The following is an 18,680-nucleotide window of genomic DNA, read 5'->3' as shown; positions in this document are numbered from 1 at the left end:
CTTTGCAAATATGGCAATATGGAATAAGCAAGATAAAAATTGAGTCTGACTCCAAAATCTGTGCTCTTAACCATTATATTATATTGCCTTTAATATTGGTTATATTAATAGCAACTCGTGCTTTAGGGTAATAAATTCAAGGAAACCCTATTACTGAGTATCTGACTTTTATGGAAAATGGCAGTAATAGAAGCAACATCCGTATAGCTTACCTGAAGATTTTTTGACTTTTTGTTAAAAAGTTTATATAGTCTTTTATTTGATGCCATATTTCTTCTCTTTATCTTTTACATTGCTAAGGAGGCTGTGAGTTTGATCTGAAACTTTTCTCAGGGTTTGCCATATATTTATAATATTTGCTTGTAGTTCTTTGAAAATAGTATAGCATGGCTGATCTAACCATTTCCCTCCCTAATCTGAAGCTACTGTCTGTTTCTTGTCCTATATTTTGTCTCCATGTTTGAAGGGAAAAAAGACCCAATGGGGGATTATTTTTGCTTCAAAGCTTCCATTCCAGAGCTGTGACTTGCTTTGTATAAGGCATAGATTCCTCTAAAAAAATTTACATGGAGATTAGGGTTGCCAGATAAGATATGGGATGCCTAGTTAAATTTGAATTTCACTTGCTCATGGGGCATGTAGAATTTAGGATTCCTTCTACACCATGTAGAAGGCAAGACAGGCTCAGGACATCAACTTAGGCTGCCCTTCAGCCTAACGAGAACTGTTAGCCATTTCTGTTCCGTCAATGTCAGTCTCACTTCAGAGTTTTAGACAGGGAGGAGAGCAATCCTCTGTTTTCAGCCTTCGTATCAAATTCTCTGATTCTTTCCTTGATCTTCCCAACCTGGGTTTTGCTTTGAAGTTGGTAAGTGATTTCTCTTCCCACCTTTGTCTCTCTTTTCCCACTTATATTCATTTCCTCTTCTGTCCTGGAGAGAATTCACCTTTTTCCTTCCAGGATGCTCTTCTTCCTTTCCCCTTCCCTGTCATCTAATGGACAAATGGCTGCAGGAGGAGAGTAAAAGATACATGGACTCAATATTTTAAATCTAATTTCTATTATAAAGCTAAGCTGATTCAATTCATATGGCAAGTCCTATCCTGAAAGCTTTAGAGGCATCATCTAATTTCAGAGGTAAATTAAAAATGGAAAAATAGCTAAAGAATGCAGGCTTTGGAGCCAGACTACTTGGCCATTCGACTTTGGGAAAATCACTTAATTCACTGTACCTCAGTTTTCTCATCTGCAAAATGGGGCTAATAGTGTTTCTCACACAGGGGTTTTACAAAATTTAAATGAGGTAATGTACCAAAAACTGTCTGGCACACTGGAAAACCTCTATGAAAGTTAATTATTATTGTAGTTTAAGTCTCAAAAATACTCTATGAGTTATTTATCATTATTTTTTCCAATTATTAAGAGATGAGAAAGCTGAGGCTTAAAAAGTACCCCTTATTCAAAGTTGTGTATCTAGTAAATAGTAGAACAGAGCCTGTGTGCCGAATTACCAAGATATCTTGTGAGGTTGTGGTGGAAGTCATGAGTTAATCACCTCTCTTCAAAACCTCACAACTTGGCCAAGATTGGTCTAGTTTGGGCAATCTCTTACCTAAGAGAGCTATAGAATTTCTGGTATTTTTAAGTCAGATTTTTAAAGTTCCCCTACCTCCCAGAGGATGGAAATGTGGGTTATATGTTCATTATATTACTTTACTGCCTCATGGTATTTAATCATAGTCATTTGTTTGCATGCTTGTTTTCTCTACAACAGTGTGAAGTCTGGATGGTCCAGACCACTGTCTTCCTCAACTTGGTATTCCCAGCTTCTAGCAGATGCTTGTTCAATTATCTTCAAATTTGTTTCTCTGAGGTTACTTTTTAAATTCCCCAGTATTCCCTAACTTCAAATACCATTAGCTCCACGATGTCTGGATACAACCCTCTTGTTAATTCCGCCTTCCAGCTTCCTCTGGGCAGTGTAAAGGAGACTAGAGCTGGAGGGTATTTGTATGGACTCACTGAAACTTGCAGATGTTGCCCGAAATCTGCAGACGGACAAAGTGCAAGATACATACCTGGTTCAATGATTTGCAAACTCTCTAGTCTTTGGCAAGTCTCTTAACTGACCTTAATTTCCTTTTCCATAACGTAATGATGGTAGTATCTTTATTACAGTGCTTTACATTAATTAAACAAGTATTTATTAGATGCCAGTTATGTGTCAGGCACTGTAATGGCAGGTGGACTTGAGCATCTGTCTCTTACAATTTCCTGGGGAACTCCAAATGCCTTTTCTGCCAGTCGGTACCTATTGGGAAGATAGCATAAAAGGTAGCCTTATTCTCTGAGGAGAGGTGGACATCTTGGGACAGTGAGCTTTTGATTGATAGGGATCAGTGAAACCATTTATGTCACCATAAATTTCTTTAGTAAACTGCTTTCTTTCCCTATCACTACAGTTACGTTGTGAAAAAAGCCAAAAGTTTAGATGGAAGATTTTGAATGGTATCCTATGAGTAATGGAAAGGCTTTGTAGAGTATTAAGCCTACATTTACCTTTGGCCCTACAGCCTGCAAAATGGTGAGTGGAAAAGATTTAGTGCAAGGTACTGTAGTTTCCTTGTGAAAGTTTATAGTGATTTGGACTAAGGTGATGGCAGTGGGATGGAGAGGAAAGGATGATCATGAAATATTTAGAAAATGTCATCAAATGTATTTGGGAGTAGCTTGGATATAGGTAGAAGTTAAGGGAAAAGGAGTCATTGAGAAATTTTACTCTTGAGCAATAGGAAGGTAGGTAGACCTATTTATTGAAATAGACAACACAGAAGGAAGAGCAAGTTGACTGGAAGATCATGTTTTGTTTGAACACAATCAATTTTATGTGTCTGGGATGCATGGAAGTGGAGATACTAAAGAAGCAGGATTTAAGTGGATTAACTGTAATGTTCCAGGTTGCATAGAGCTAGTAGTATTTTATGGACAGCTTTATGAACTGGATAAAGCTTAAGAAAAATCAGGTAAGTGCAGGAGGGCTGGAGTGCCATAGGTTGCTGATTGCAGTCTTTCCATTGCTCTTGCTTGGGCAGATGGGCAGTGGTGTTACCAGGTGCATGCCTGATTGCTTACAGGGACCACTAGACTGGGAATGGGCTTAACTAAATGTTTTTTTCCAACTACAAAATTCAGGACAACAGATGACAATTTCAACTTGGATAATCCAGAATCCCAATAACAAAAGAACCTAAGTCTAGAAAGAAATAAGCCATTCTGTCTTAATTGTCTTAATATAATTAATATTTAGGCACATTGAGTCACAGTCATGATTATATGGCATAACTGTGTCTTACAAATCATTCAAAAGGGATTTCATTTCCTGCCCCCTTTCATTGCTATGTGTTTTGTCAACCTCCTATATTTAATAAAGGAACATTTTACATGAAACACTGTACACTTTCATTATGTGTTTGATTAGTATTGTATATTCTGGCCATTCCTAATCTTCCCATTTGTAGGAAGTGACTGATTTGAGAAGGCAAAATGTGCAATCAAAGTTTTTAAAAAATGGTCATAATTATATCTCTTGTGTAGGAGTAAAGCACTATCTATTCTGAAAATTGAGTGAAATTACACAGCAGTATCAGGAACAAATCTGTCCTATTTATAAATTAAAAGTTGATTGGTAGATCTTTAGCACCTGCATCAAATATTAATAAGGCCTAGTGTCTGAACACTGGGTCATTATTTTATTACCACATTTACTGGCACAAATAGGCCTACTCTTAAAAGTACATATATTGAGACTCAGGGGATTGATAAAAAGATTGGAAATAATGACAATTAAAATGGGGCATGATGTAGATTACTGTGGACCCCCAGTTCTACCTCTGTCTTTGTAACCACACCCTTTGCTATGTGAATTTACAGTTTCTTCTCTTCCTTATGTGACTTTGCCCATACAATTTGCTTTGGTCAATGGCATGTTAGTAGGTGTGACATAACTGAAGACTTAAAAAGTGTTTGTTCAATTGGGTTTGCTCTACTCCACATTCACCATGACAGGAACATGTCTTGGTTAGTCTTGTACTTCTGGGAAGATGAGATATGGAGCAGAGCCAAATGACTCCTGACAGACACAGCTTAGAGCAGCCAACCTCCTTTGACCCTCAGTTCTATGAAAACAAATGCTTGTTGCTTTCAGCCCCTGAGTTTTTGTATGGTTTATGATTCAGTGATTATGTGGCATTAGTTAACTAATACAGGGAATTGCAGACTCAACAAAAGGACCCTAGCTCAAGTTAGTAACTAGCAACCAAGGGGTAAAGGAGAGAGAGGTTGAGAGAGAGAGATTGAGGGAGAAAGAGAGAGATTGAGAGAGGGAAAGAGAAAGAGAGAGAGAGGAAGATAGGAGCAGGGAGAGCTTGACATTGGATCAATACATAACTCAGTGCCTTGGTGCAAGAGAACACAACTGTTTTGAGGTTGAAGTGAAAACACTGAGGAAAGTCCAAGGTTTGGCAAATGAAGAATAGAAACATGAATGCATCTAGAATAAAAGATTCAAGAGAATCTGAGGTCAAGGAAAATAACCAGTCACCAATTTGTGCATGGCTTGGGTAGCAGGAGTTGCTGAAGGAGGATTCTATCCCTCCTAAGTTGAATCTTCTTCATTTTCTCTGTCCTCCCTTTCACTTCAGCCCCTGAGATAGTTGTACTCCTGGGGTAATTTGGCTCTCCATCTCTACTCATAGGAGACATCTGGCAACGACTGGAGACATTTTTGATTCTCATGACTTGGGAGATCAGTGCTACTAGCATCTAATGTGTGGAGGCCAGGGATGCTGCTGAACATCCTACCATGCACAAAGACAGCCTCCCACAATAAAGAATTATCCAGTTCAAGATGTCAGTAGTGCCAAGGTTGAGAAAACTGGCCATAAGATAAAACAGGTATGGCCTGGCCCTGTGAAATCCCAAAAGTCTAACCAAGAAAGAACACTGAGCAGAAGTCAGACAGACTTTGTTTTTAAGGACTTTGCACACACCAGACTCACCACTAGGCACTAGGGATACAAAGATGAGAAAATTACTATGGGAAAGGCAGTGGGAGAAAGAGAAATAAAAAGCTCTATAAAGAAACATATAATTACAAAATGCTATAAAGGAAAATATCTGGGGACTTATAAGAGGAATTTGACTTAGTCAGTGGGCTAGAGAAGATTTTAACAATAAGTAGTATTTCAACTGGTGCCTGAATGCTTCTCTATTCTCCGTCCTCCATTTCTTTAGGTAAAACATTTTCCCTATAGTTCTCAGGTCAGTTTATTTACATGAACAGATACTAAGTACATACTATGTACCCTAAAGGAACAATCTGTGTTTAGGGTCTGTTTTACTAGCAGCAGGGCTTTGGTAAATTCATTCACTGATTCTCAGCTTCAGTTTCCTCATCTGTAATATGTATAATAATACTACTACCTCATAGGTTGTTGTGAGAATTAAATAAATTTATGCATGTAATAAAAACAGTGCCTGGTAAATATCCTTTTAATTGCTTTCTGAGCAGTAGAGATAGAAAGATGAATACAAATGATCCCCGCTGTCAGTGAATGTACAGCCTGGTAGAGGAAAGGAGAGTAAACATATAATTGCAATAATGTGGTTAATATCCAAGAAATAGATTCAGCTTGCTACAGAAATGTAGAAGAAATGCATCTTCTATAGGGGTCCTTGTCTCTAGCCCAGGTCATTCTACTGAGCTCTCGACCTGTATATCAATCTGCTTAGTGGATATCACTCCTGAATGTTCCAGAGGAAACTCAGGCACCATTATTTATCCTGTTGCCTGAGGGGGAAACGTGCATGTCATTTTAATGCCTCAACCTCATTGTTGCCCGATCAATCACCAAGTCTGGCAGCTTCGACCTCCCTAACTCTCTCACAGCCAGCTGACACTGTCATAAACTTTGTTGATAACAACTTCATCTTCCCTTAGATTACTGCAGTGGCCTCCCAATTGGTTTTCCTTCCTCCAATATTATTCTGTCTACCTTGCTGTCTACACAGCAGCCTGAGGGATCTTTCTAGAGCACAGAGCTGATAGTATTATTCCCGTAATGAAAACTCTTAAATGGCTCCCAATTGCTTTAGTATAAAGTCCAAGCTCCAGGGGCGCCTGGGTGGCATGNGTAATGAAAACTCTTAAATGGCTCCCAATTGCTTTAGTATAAAGTCCAAGCTCCAGGGGCGCCTGGGTGGCACGGCGGTTCAGCGTCTGCCTTCGGCTCAGGGCGTGATCCCGGCGTTATGGAATCGAGCCCCATATCAGTNGTATATCAATCTGCTTAGTGGATATCACTCCTGAATGTTCCAGAGGAAACTCAGGCACCATTATTTATCCTGTTGCCTGAGGGGGAAACGTGCATGTCATTTTAATGCCTCAACCTCATTGTTGCCCGATCAATCACCAAGTCTGGCAGCTTCGACCTCCCTAACTCTCTCACAGCCAGCTGACACTGTCATAAACTTTGTTGATAACAACTTCATCTTCCCTTAGATTACTGCAGTGGCCTCCCAATTGGTTTTCCTTCCTCCAATATTATTCTGTCTACCTTGCTGTCTACACAGCAGCCTGAGGGATCTTTCTAGAGCACAGAGCTGATAGTATTATTCCCGTAATGAAAACTCTTAAATGGCTCCCAATTGCTTTAGTATAAAGTCCAAGCTCCAGGGGCGCCTGGGTGGCATGGCGGTTCAGCGTCTGCCTTCGGCTCAGGGCGTGATCCCGGCGTTATGGGATCGAGCCCCACATCAGGCTCTTCCGCTATGAGCCTGCTTCTTCCTCTCCCGCTCCCCCTGCTTGTGTTCCCTCTCTCGCTGGCTGTCTCTATCTCTGTCGCATAAATAAATAAAATCTTTAAAAAAAAATCATTTAAAAGTCCAAGCTCCAGAGGCAGCATCAGATGCTCTTTACACATATGGCTTCTCAGTCTCACCTCATATTGTGGCAGCCCTATTGTCAACCAACACTTCCCACTCTGAACTGTTTGTCCATGAATATGGCTGTGTTCTGCCTCTGTCACTTCTGGGCCTTTGCCAATGTGCCTTCGATCTTTTTCTTCCTGCTTTGATAGGGTCTCAGTAATGACTTCCTTACTTAAGAACTGCAGACCTGGGGAAAAGGCAAAATGCAGTAACTTAATGTATTTTCATTTCCAAAGAACATCTACGAGAGACCATTTTCCTTCTCATGCTTTCCCCACCCTATACTCTTTTCCTTTTGGTGTGGCTGTGGGGATTCAGTTATCTTAGTAGTCACATTGAAGTTTGTAACTGATAATAAATTTTAAAGTAAATATGGAAGAGCTACAAAAATACAGAATTTTGGTTTATTAATTTTTAAAAAAATATTTATTTGACAGCGAGAGAGAGAGAGGCAGGCAGATGGAGAGGGAGAAGCAGGACCTCTGCTGAGCTGGGAGCCCCATGTGGGACTTGATCCCAGGACCCCAGGATCATGACCCAAGCTGAAGGCAGACGTTTAACCAACTGAGCCACCCAGGCACCCCTAGGTTTTTTTAAGTTATAGGAAAAATATAAGACATGCTTTAGGTCTATATTTTTTATTTTGAAAATATTGTATTAATAAATCCTAAAGCCTCTCTTAAGGGTTTCAGCAAAACTGCAATCACTACATTCATTCTGCTGTATGGAAAGGCCAGTTATTCCTTATTAACCCACTCTTTGCTTATCTCATATACAGTACCCTTGGTTCCATTATCTAGGATAATTGATACATACTATATCATAGTTCTCCTTCACATCGGATTATTAACCATCTTTATGACATACATATATGACTTCAACTAATTTTTTTTTTCTTATCTCTCAGAGACTAGGATGATTATTGCTTATTTTGGTTTTCTAAATTTCAAAGTACCTACTTAGTATCTCAGCTTATGTTCTTTATATCTGTAAATTTTTAGAGAGCAGTAATGTCAAGGAGCTCGACCTTTATTTTTTGGACTTAAGTCAATGGTCTGATTAGATTTATTAAGTAAGAACCTTTGACAAAACAATATTAAATCACACTACTACTTAAAATTTTGATGCAGTGCTTAATTGAAAAAAAAATTAAAGGACCTGAAAATAAATGTTGAAACTCCTCTATGGGTCAGAAACCTAGTTAATGAGAATCAGAGTCCTTTCTTTAAAGGACAGTTATCCTTATGTAGCTTAGCTAAGTAATGATCATGGGAATAATACCCTGGCCTATAAAAAAGGAGTTAATTGCATTTTCTCGTCTTTAACTGAGCAGATACACATATAAAATCCACCACTGTGTTTTTTCCAGTGTTCAAGCTTCAAGTATCTCAGTTAAAACTTCTGTGTGACTTATGTTTCAATGTCGTCATCAATGATCAGTGTGATACTCACATTGCCATGCAGTTATTTGGAATAGCTTCCACAAGTATTCTTTGTGCCGTAATTATACTTTGGGTGTGTTAAGAGAATAAAAGTATACACAATTTTAGTAGATCATAGAAGTTATGTTTTAAAAGTAATATAACCCAGGTGACTGAGGGAAGATACACTTACAGTGGCATGATCTAATGGCTCTGGGAGATGGAGTATCTGGGCCACAAGAGAAGGGAGCTGTCTGATCTGTAGAAGGAAGTAGGTGTATGTGGAGGGAAGGAAAATGGTAGGCTTTGAAAATGGGTTTTATTTAGTTTCCTTCTGAAATAGGACACATATTATTAGTGGAGATATCCATTTTTTCCCCACAGACCGTTCTCTCTCATCTGTATGAGTAATTTATCAGACCTAGACTGTTTTTTTATGAAACAATATTCCTGGCCTTAAGTTAATAGTGAATTTGTCCTTTCTTGCTATTACATTACCTAGTTCATAGACATTAGCTGACAACATGTGCTATAATGCCCAGGTAACTTTTCTTTGCTTCAGATTTCTCTCAGCCTTTATAGAGGTATAGAGAAAATTTTTGTTTTCTCTGAAATGGTAAAAGAAATGAAGGAGAAAGGGGAGTTATTATTGGAAGTCTTCTTTCCTATGAAGCTTGTTTTCACCCTCTACTCTGCCCCTAGTCTTGTTAACCATTCTTTTGTTTGTGTTTACTGTTATGGCTTCACTCTATTTCAGTTATAATTATGATCACACTATTTACTGTATTTTACCAATGTTTGGAAGTCCACTGCTTGACAAGAGCACTTGGGATGTATTAGATACTCAATAAAATTTTTTATTGAACAATCAAGGGATATCTGACACTAGAAATATTGTTGGGACTCTATGAATAACAATGGTTAATATTTTTTCAGCACTTCCTATGTGACAGACACTGTACTAAACACTTTATATGGATTTTTCTCACTTAAATCTCATTAATAGACCTCTGAGTTAAATACCAATGTTATTCCCCTATTGCAGGTAATGAAACTGCAGCATGGAGAGGTAAAGAAATTTTCTATAGGTAGCATACAGGTTGTCATTGTTGAGAGTAGAGCTCTAGTGCCCATACTCTTAATTTCTATACCAGATAAATGGAGATGGATATAAATAATTATAATACTATGATTAATTACAATGATAGACGTATGTACTTGGCCCAACTGTAGCACAGAGGATAAATGATCAGATTTACTTGAACAGTCAGGGAAGGTTTCCCAGAAAAGGTGAAAAATATTGGCTGGCTTGCACCATGGTGAGAACGCTTGACCTAGTTCTCTTTTTGGTGTTGCCATGAAGTTTTAGTAAATTCAGCTGACCTCCTGCAAAACATCTCCAAACTCACTTGTTTCTGTTTTGTTTTTTTTTTAATCTGTAAAAGAAAAGTTAGATTAGATGACATCTCATCTTAAATATTGATTTAAAATGAATTCTGTCACTAGCGCGTGTGCTTTGCACACAATGTAGACTCAATAAGCATCTACTGAATTGAATTACTTAGAAATAGAGGGAATGCCCCCAGTGGATAATACTGCTGCAACTGAAACCATCATCTGTCTAGACAGTTGTTCTTACATTATCTTACATAGCTCTTGTACATTAGTGGAATTTACCTGTGTTGAAATAACTTTCTAGGGCCAAGATGGAGTCACTTCTGCCTGGGGTGCCCCATCAGCACACCAAAACTTAGATAACTTTTGTGTCCCTGTAAATGCTCTGCTTGACCAGAAATGTAGTATATCCAGTCCGCTAATCCCCAAATGCCTAGACAACGTTGGGCTTTATACTTCCTTCCTTGTTCCTTCTCACCCCAAACAAAATTGACTACATGGCTCCAGACAGTCCCGTTATTTTCTATTCTCCTCCTCCTTTTTCTTTATTGTTTATCTTACAAAAGTTGTCTTGCCGCCACGCCATTTTGTAGTTCTCTGAGAGACTACTTTACGAATTATTAAATAAAGTTTGTTTTATCACCTAAATTGTTTTCTTTAATCAATTTTTAACAGTTTTTGGTGAAGAAGAATGGGATCCCAAGCTGACTGCTGATGGCGGATGGGACAAGCAGGTGCACAGGCCAGCCGCCTGAATCTGCAGAATCTGGTAAAGTGTGAGAATTCCAACCAGAGCCAGCTCTCCTGGATCTCTGCAGTGCCTGGTTGAGAAAGAAAGGTAAAATTCATGTTATTGTTTCTTTTCCAAATCCAGACTCTCGTGAATTTGGTTTTGGGTTGCCCAGTGGTTTCTCTATCAGGAACACCTAGCTATTGCCTTCTTGTGTGTCTTGAATTTGTCCTGAGAACTTGGCTTGGCTTTCTGTCTACCTGGGGCACACAGGTTGTTGGTTCCTGTGTGTGTAGGCAGCTCCACCGTCAGGTTGGGGGCTCAAAGATATGGCTGGACAGAAATATGGGTTGTACTTCATTTGTGGTAGAATCTCACTGACTCTTGTCAGCTCTCAGGGAATCGTTCATGTCTTTCTCTTGGTTATCTTTGGGAGTGGCCCTGGATATTGGGAGAATAGTATCTTTTGCATCCTGTTTGGGGATGCCTCCTCTGTCCATGGGGTCATTCAGTGTTGCTGGGAATGTTTACTATTTATACGAACTGAAACCTGACAAGGTATTTGAAAGGATTTTTTTAAAGTAACTCTGTGGTCAGAAGTTGGCCAGATTAGAAGCTGATATTCAGAGCCTGAGAGAAACTGCTCTTCAGGCCTTCATCCCTAAGCTAAATGACACTGTGTACCCAGAGGGAAAGAAAAACTTTTTGAGACAAATAGCTCTAAATCTAGAACATAGGAATCTTTTGATTTAATTGAAGATAATGTAGTAAGATGGATGGGTCACAAACTTGATATCATTCCGGTTACAACCCAATTCTTTGAGAAGTTAAGAACAACTGTTTTTTACACATCGAAGACAATTTCTACAGCATGTCTTACAAACCGAGTTTTTACAAGAACAGAAAAAGCCCATCTGTTATTTTTACCGATCACAAAACATCCCCTATTCATCTCAAAAGGCTTGTAATATTGTATAATTTATGGATTTAGGCAACAAAAGTCCTTCTTGGAAGAAATTGCATATTTTTTCTGTGCCTTTGGGATGTAAATATTCTACTCTGTTTTCTCCAGGAACTGAGGGCCATCTCTTTGAAACACAAACTTTAAGGAGGTAATTCTTATCAAAAGGAAAAAAGAGGGATGCCTGGGTGGCTCAGTCAGTTGAGCATCTGGCTCTTGATTTGGACTCAGGTCAGGATCTCAGGGTCATGGTCTCAAGCCTGGAGTCAGGCTCCACACTCAGTGGAGAGTCTGCTTGAGGATTCTCTCTCTCCCTCTGCCCCTTCCTCTGCTCATGCACTCTCTCTCTCTCTAAAATAAACAAATAAATCTTAAAAAAAAAAAAGGAAAGAAAAGGGAAAGGCTCTTTGAGAACTAGGCAAATGAGAATTCTTGAAAGACTTTTTTATAAATTTTGGTAAAAACTTTAATCCATGTGAGCAAGTAACCTTGTTGCCTGGTGGACTAGGGAGACCTCTGGGCCCTGAGGCTTCTGCCTAACCCCTCCTGGGATGTTACCAGAGGGTGTTTATCCCCTTGCAAGTAAAAAATTCAAGGATGGACCAGATAGTGGTTGAGTGGTGCAAGTGAAGAGTTTATAGGAGAGAGTATACCCTCAAGATGTGAGAGCCTGCCAGCTCAAAGGAGAGCTATGCTCCAGTTTGGGTCTCTGTCTTTTACTGATAGTTGTTAACAAGGGCGTGGAATATTTATTATTTAGGGAGGGGGTTTCTTTGGGAGCAAGTTTTGTGCCTCTTCTCCCTTAATTGGTCAGGGTTTCTGGTGCTCTTTGTCTTGGTCATGTCTGGCTTGATCTGGCTTCTTGTGGCCTTGTTTGTGGAATGCTGTCACAATAGGTCACTAACTTTCCTGATAATGGGCCTTGACTCCCCCTTCTCTGGCCTCCAAGCANTGGTGCTCTTTGTCTTGGTCATGTCTGGCTTGATCTGGCTTCTTGTGGCCTTGTTTGTGGAATGCTGTCACAATAGGTCACTAACTTTCCTGATAATGGGCCTTGACTCCCCCTTCACTGGCCTCCAAGCAACCTGTTAAAACCTAACTAGCTGCTTACTCTTAACCTTAACTTACTAGATCTGTTAGAAATATGGTTTGGATCCAACTTTTTTTTAAATGAGTTTTGCGTTATTGTACCTGTCCTACAGCTAAAATTTTAAAGCAAAAGCTGTAAGATCTCTATGTGCGTCTGTATGTTTATGTATGTCTATATACATGGTATAGTTGTGGGATTTTTTTCTATCTCTGATGGTCCTGACAATTAACTTGTAAGGAGCTCTATTTAATTGGCTTAAAGAAAATTGAACATTTATATAGATCAAGTATACTCTCAGAAATAGAGAAACTAAGAGATGTTTTTCAAATTCACATTATCTAAGATAACCTTTGGTAAATGAAAGCTAGTTTATTGGTTTAATTAAAGCAGACATGTTTTTTACAGTTATCACTATTAAATATAATACTTTTATTATACTTTTATACTAAAAGTCAAATAAGGTTATGTTATCTCTGTTACAGAATTTAAGAGCAAGAAAAATAAAGATGATGGTTAGTTGTTAATGTGTCATGAAATTTTCATGAGTAATCTAAACATAATTGTTAAGAACAAGTAAACTTAATAGATATAAGTAAAGATAGAAGTTTATAAATGAACTTTTCAACAATAACTATGTTTTATGGTATGTCTACTTAAAAATAGTTTCCAAGATCTTTTTGGTAACTTGGAACCTTACAGTTATACTGAGGTAAGTTAAATGCTAGATATTTATTGAATATCTAGGTCATTTCTGAATAAGATAAAATACTGAAACATTAATTACTGAACATAGGTTTACCATTTTGACTTCCTTTGACAGACGAACTAAGGGTACTTGTTCTACCAGTAAGCATGTTTAATGCCACATTGAAAATTTTACTGTGAGGAAGAATATACTTTTAGAAATTATGAAATGCATTTATAAGTTTGTCAATCTACAGACTGGTTGTTATGACAGTCCACAATCTACAGACTGCTAGTGTGACAGTAAAAACTATTTCTTAATTTTTACTAGGAATTAAGGATTCGAAGGGTTGAGAATCTAATTAATATAACTAAAATTACTACAGATAAAAAGGGAAACATCTCTGTACAAGGAAAGTAGGATGTGTTTTTAGTAAGAAAAGGAATGAGGTGTGGAGAGGTGTTTTTGTGAAGTGAAAAAGAAAATAATTTTGTCTTAAAATAAAACAACTGATTGTTCCAGAAGGAGGAGGAAAAAAACATAGGACAAAATTTGAATGGATATAAAATAGTTGTAGCAGTTTGTGGAAAAGGAATCTTGGGAAAAGAATTTTTTGTGTTTTCAAGCTGACTAAGATTGGAATGGATTTATTTAAGTTTTTTTTTTTTTTAAGTTTTAATGTCAAAAGTACACTGGTACAAAATTAGAATTTGGTTTTCTCTGTGTTAAAATGACAAAGCTTTTTTTGACTATTGGTTTGTTCTTGATAAGGGATTGTGAAAAGCTTTTTTACCTTTTGGGTAATCTACCTGGAAAGCAATGATTTTGTGTCTTATCAAAATAGTTTACTATGCTTTGGGTTGTCATTATCAGATGGTTGATTACTTAAGAAAACCCAGCCTTGTCAGTGTTAGAAGAGCTAAGTTTTGTTCACAACTATGCGAACTTCTGCATTTTCCTTTAAAACTTCTTTTGTCACATTAGTTAAATAGATAACTAAGTATTATTTCATAATGATCTGTGATCCTATTTAACATCCTATATATGATCAGACATTTTGATGTTTTCCCCAAATCAAATTCTAAAGGGAGTTCGTTGTTGGGGTTGTTTTTAACCTCAAACTAACTTTAAGATTTCCTAGAGGGCCCCTTGTAAATCTCAAGGGATTTATCTTTCACTCAGGTGTTAAACTAATTATTTTTATTTAGTATGTTAAATTAGATGGGAAGCATTATTAAATAAGAAGTGATGCTAAATCTTCTTAGGTTATATTTATATGGATGTGTGTAACTAATATCAGTGTTCTAGAAATTGTATGAAATTCCAGAATATCTGATATGTCTTGATATAATGCTATCAGTCATATTTACAGTTATTATCTTAAAATATTGAATGCCACTGAAATAGCCAAATATCCTTCTCCTTTCCATTATATTGAACTCTTATCAGATCTTTAACCATGGGCGTTTTTAAATCTTTTGTCATTTATAGACAGTGTTTTTCTCTGATGCTTTTGAAAAAAATCTTTTGTCATTTATAGACGGCGTTTTCTTCTGATGCTTTTGCAAAAGTGAGATTAAATACTTTTGACCAGTGACCACTGTCAGATGACAAGGTGTCAAACCCTCGTTGGGTATTTCACAATGAAGAAGGCTCTACCAGACATCTGGTCTGTGGTCATGTGTTAATGCTGGAGACCTCAAAATCAAATTGACCAGGAACAGTAGCCAACATCTGGGTAGACTGCTTCATCCCAAAATGTTGGATCAAGAATGTTTCTTTCTATGTTTCCTTCTCTCTGTGACCGTGCTTTTCCTAATTCTTACACAGTGAAGGTCTTCATGATTCTTTTGCTTACCTTTATCCTTGCCCTGTCCTGAAAAGATAATACCGTTGTTCACATATCTCAGGCAATTGCAAAGGAGGGTAATCCAGCTTCCAACTGACTTTTGAATTGGCTATGATGCTGGTGATCTTGTAGTTCTTTCTGCCTGTCACACACTTCTCCCTGATTTCCAATGCCTCAGTTTTTCTGAAACAAGCTCTTTGGATAAACACTTCTGAAGAAATGGAGACACAGTTACATGAGATAATAAATAGTCCAAGTGGCTTAAAGAAGTATTCCGGTCTTCAGGATCATTTCTTGTCTTATTTGATTCTAGCTGGTTTGGGTCATGGAGTCCCTGGCTCTAGGGAGCTCTCCATGGGCATTGTTTTGCTGCTAATAATTATTATTGTTTTCCCAGTATGCTGTGTTCTCTCAAAAGTTTTAAATGTATGTGAACAGCCATCGGCTGGCTGACAGATAGTCTCTCTTCAATTGGAACAACAAAAGGGAACAGAAGAATGTAATCAGGTCTAAGAACAGGAGCCTGACATTGTCTCTTGTAAATATTATGCTAAGACCTGGAGAGGCAATTGTGGCTGAGAGTCACAGGAAGACTTATATTTGTGATCAAACCTCTTGAATGGTCAGGAGGGTGATCAAAAGGTTGGGGGTGACTATTGAAATAACTTACTAGGCCTAAGATGGAGCCACTCCTTCAGCCACATCAGCAAACCAAAACCTAGGTAATTTTTGTGTCCCTGTTAATGCTCTTCTTGACTAGAAATTCAGTCAACCAATCCCAAATACCAAGCCACCTTTGGACTCTATACTTCCTGTTCTTTCTCACTCAGCCTTGTTCCTTCTTACCCAACAAGGTTGACTATGTAGCCCTAGCCATCAAATATTTTTATTTTTCTCTTCCTTGTTCTTTATTCTTTATACTGTAAAAGTTTCTTATCTTCTGCCACATTTTCCAGTTCTCTGAAAGAAGACTATGCAATCCATGAGGTGTTAAACTGTGTATCACCTAAATTGTCTTCTTTAATAATTTTTTTAACACCTCTAATATTTCCCTTTTGAAATGACCAAATACAGGGACATCATGGTTTATTGTTGCTGAATTCCAGATTTGACTGTTTGAGATTTATTATTTTTCTGCCATTTCCAAGGTGTGCTTCTTATACAGGGGATTTGATTTGATCACAATCTATCACTTCATCACTAGAAGAGTTTCTGAGAAAGCTGACTAAAGTGCATATCATTGACATGTGTTAAATCACAGGAGAGAATAAACTATGAACCACTCATTCAATGTCAGGAACTGAATTTTCAAAGGGGCATAATCCATCCTTTTACCTATAGGAAATGAGGCCAGTCTTTCATCTATATTACCTTGGAGAGAGGAAACATTATCATTTTTTTAAAACTACTTTTAAGGAAAAGCCATGGCCTCCTTTGGATACCAGTAGTAATCATATCTGAGATATACTGTTGATGACACACGTTTTCCAGAGGGAAGTAGGTTTTAGGGGAGGGGTGTAGAGAGGTAGCAGATATTTGATGTTATTTGTTTTCTCTCTTTACTATTTTCAATTTTAGTGACTTTTGTTATTTTTTACTTTCTTCCTCTTCCATGCTTGGGTTTAATTTACTCTTATTTTTTCTATCTTCTTAAAGTAGAAGCCTAACTTATTGATTTAAAAACCTCGCTTTCTAATGCAAGCATTTAATGTTATAAATTTCAGTCTAAGCCCCCTTGAGCTCTACATTTGGATATGTTATGTTTTAAGTTTTATTCACTTTCAGATATTTTCTGATTATTCTGTGATCCATGAGTTATTTAGCAGTATATTAATTTACAGATATTTGGATATTTTCCAAATATTTTTCTATTACTCATTACTAGCTTAATTATATTACAGAGAATATACTTTGTATTATTTCAATTTTTAAAATTGGTTGTGGATTGTTTTATGGCCCAGAATATGATCTGTGTAGTGAATGTTACATTGTGAAATTGAATATAGATTTTGAGAACTGGGAAGGAATATTATGAACCAAAAGGACTTCTTTTATGTTTATAGCCTAAAACAGACTGAAATTAGGCCTCTATGTTTCCCTTTCTCTGCACTATTTGACATGGTAGCCACTAGCCAGAGGTGGCTACTTAATTTTTTAAAATTAAATAAAAATATTTTTAAAAAATTAAATAAAATTTATGTTTTAATTAAATATTATTTAAAGTTTTTAATTAAATAAATTTAAAATTCAGTTCCTTTTTTTTTTTAAGATTTTTTATTTATTTATTTGACAGAGACAGGGACAGCCAGCAAGAGAGGGAACACAGGCAGGGGGAGTGGGAGAGGAAGAAGCAGGCTCCCAGCGGAGGAGCCTGTGGGGCTCTATCCCAGAACCCTGGGATCGCGTCCTGAGCCGAAGGCAGACGCTTAATGACTGAGCCACCCAGGCGCCCCTAAAATTCAGTTCCTTAGCCACGTTAGCCACATTTAAAATGCTTAATAGCCACATATGTCTGATGGCTACTGTACTGAGCATTTCCATCATACTATTCTAGATTCACATTTTGATCTTGGTCTTTAATATCTCATCACTCTACTACCAAATGCAGCATAGAGAGACTCCAATCTGAGGAAAAGAGAGTCAGGGAGGTGAGCTTCCTCTACATGAAGCTGAAGAACAAAGATTTCTTTTGGAAAGGGTTTTTGTCATAAAGGAAGAGGCAGCCATAGGCCTGTCTTGATGGGAAACATTCTAAAGAAATGCTCTATGGTCAAATAAATCATTACACTTGAAAGAAAAAAAATATTTTTACTTCCTTATCTTGTATCACCGACCATATAGTAGGTAAAATACTTTCTTAATTAGCTTCTGGAATTGTGGGTGGATGGTGTTTGACTATGGTCTTAGCTTCTTAGGATGCAACTTGGAGAAGCTATAGCAGCTGAGAGTTTAGGTGGGAAAAGTTTAATAATTTTATTCTTGAGATACATTGTGTTCTTATTTAATGTCTGTCTCTCCCACTAGACTGAAAACTCCATTATGGTACAGAATGTGTCTGTTATTCTCACCATTTATCTTCAGGACCTAAGAAAAAGATCTGGCATTCAGTAGGCACTTAAAATATTTGTGCATGAATGAATAAATCCTACTTTGGAAGAGGTTTATCATTATTATTTATCATTTTGATACAGTGTTAATCCATATGAAATTAAGAAAACTTGGTCCATTAAATAAATAACATTAGCTCTTATAACTTTCATTACATTTTGCTCTCTAATTTTTTGCTTCCCAAATGTATGGATTCCAGAATTGTATGTTTTTACAGTGGCCTGGAGGTTATTAACTGGGGCTACACTGAGTTCTAGTTAGTTCATGTTTGGGCTTCAGGGACCTATGTGTATGTGCATGAGTCTGTTTTTCTGGGGAATGGATTCTTAGATTTTATTAAATGTTCAAAGTCACTAAGCACCCCTCCTACAAGGGTTAAGAACAATTAGTCAGTGCTTGCCATATTTGAAATGTTATTTTTCTGTACTGAAGCATGGTACAAAATAAAGAACT

General features: G+C 37.4%; 1 pseudogene; it reads right to left on the bottom strand.

Annotated features, from left to right (window-relative positions):
- LOC100464650 overlaps nt 1-18,680 on the bottom strand; it is a 68,644-nt pseudogene that overhangs the window by 47,809 nt on the left and 2,155 nt on the right.

The sequence above is a fragment of the Ailuropoda melanoleuca genome, chromosome 11 (assembly GCF_002007445.2).
Source record: "Ailuropoda melanoleuca isolate Jingjing chromosome 11, ASM200744v2, whole genome shotgun sequence".
NCBI lineage: Eukaryota > Metazoa > Chordata > Mammalia > Carnivora > Ursidae > Ailuropoda > Ailuropoda melanoleuca.
The sequence above is the reverse complement of the archived record's forward strand: the minus strand, read 5'-3'. Positions and strand labels throughout refer to the sequence as shown.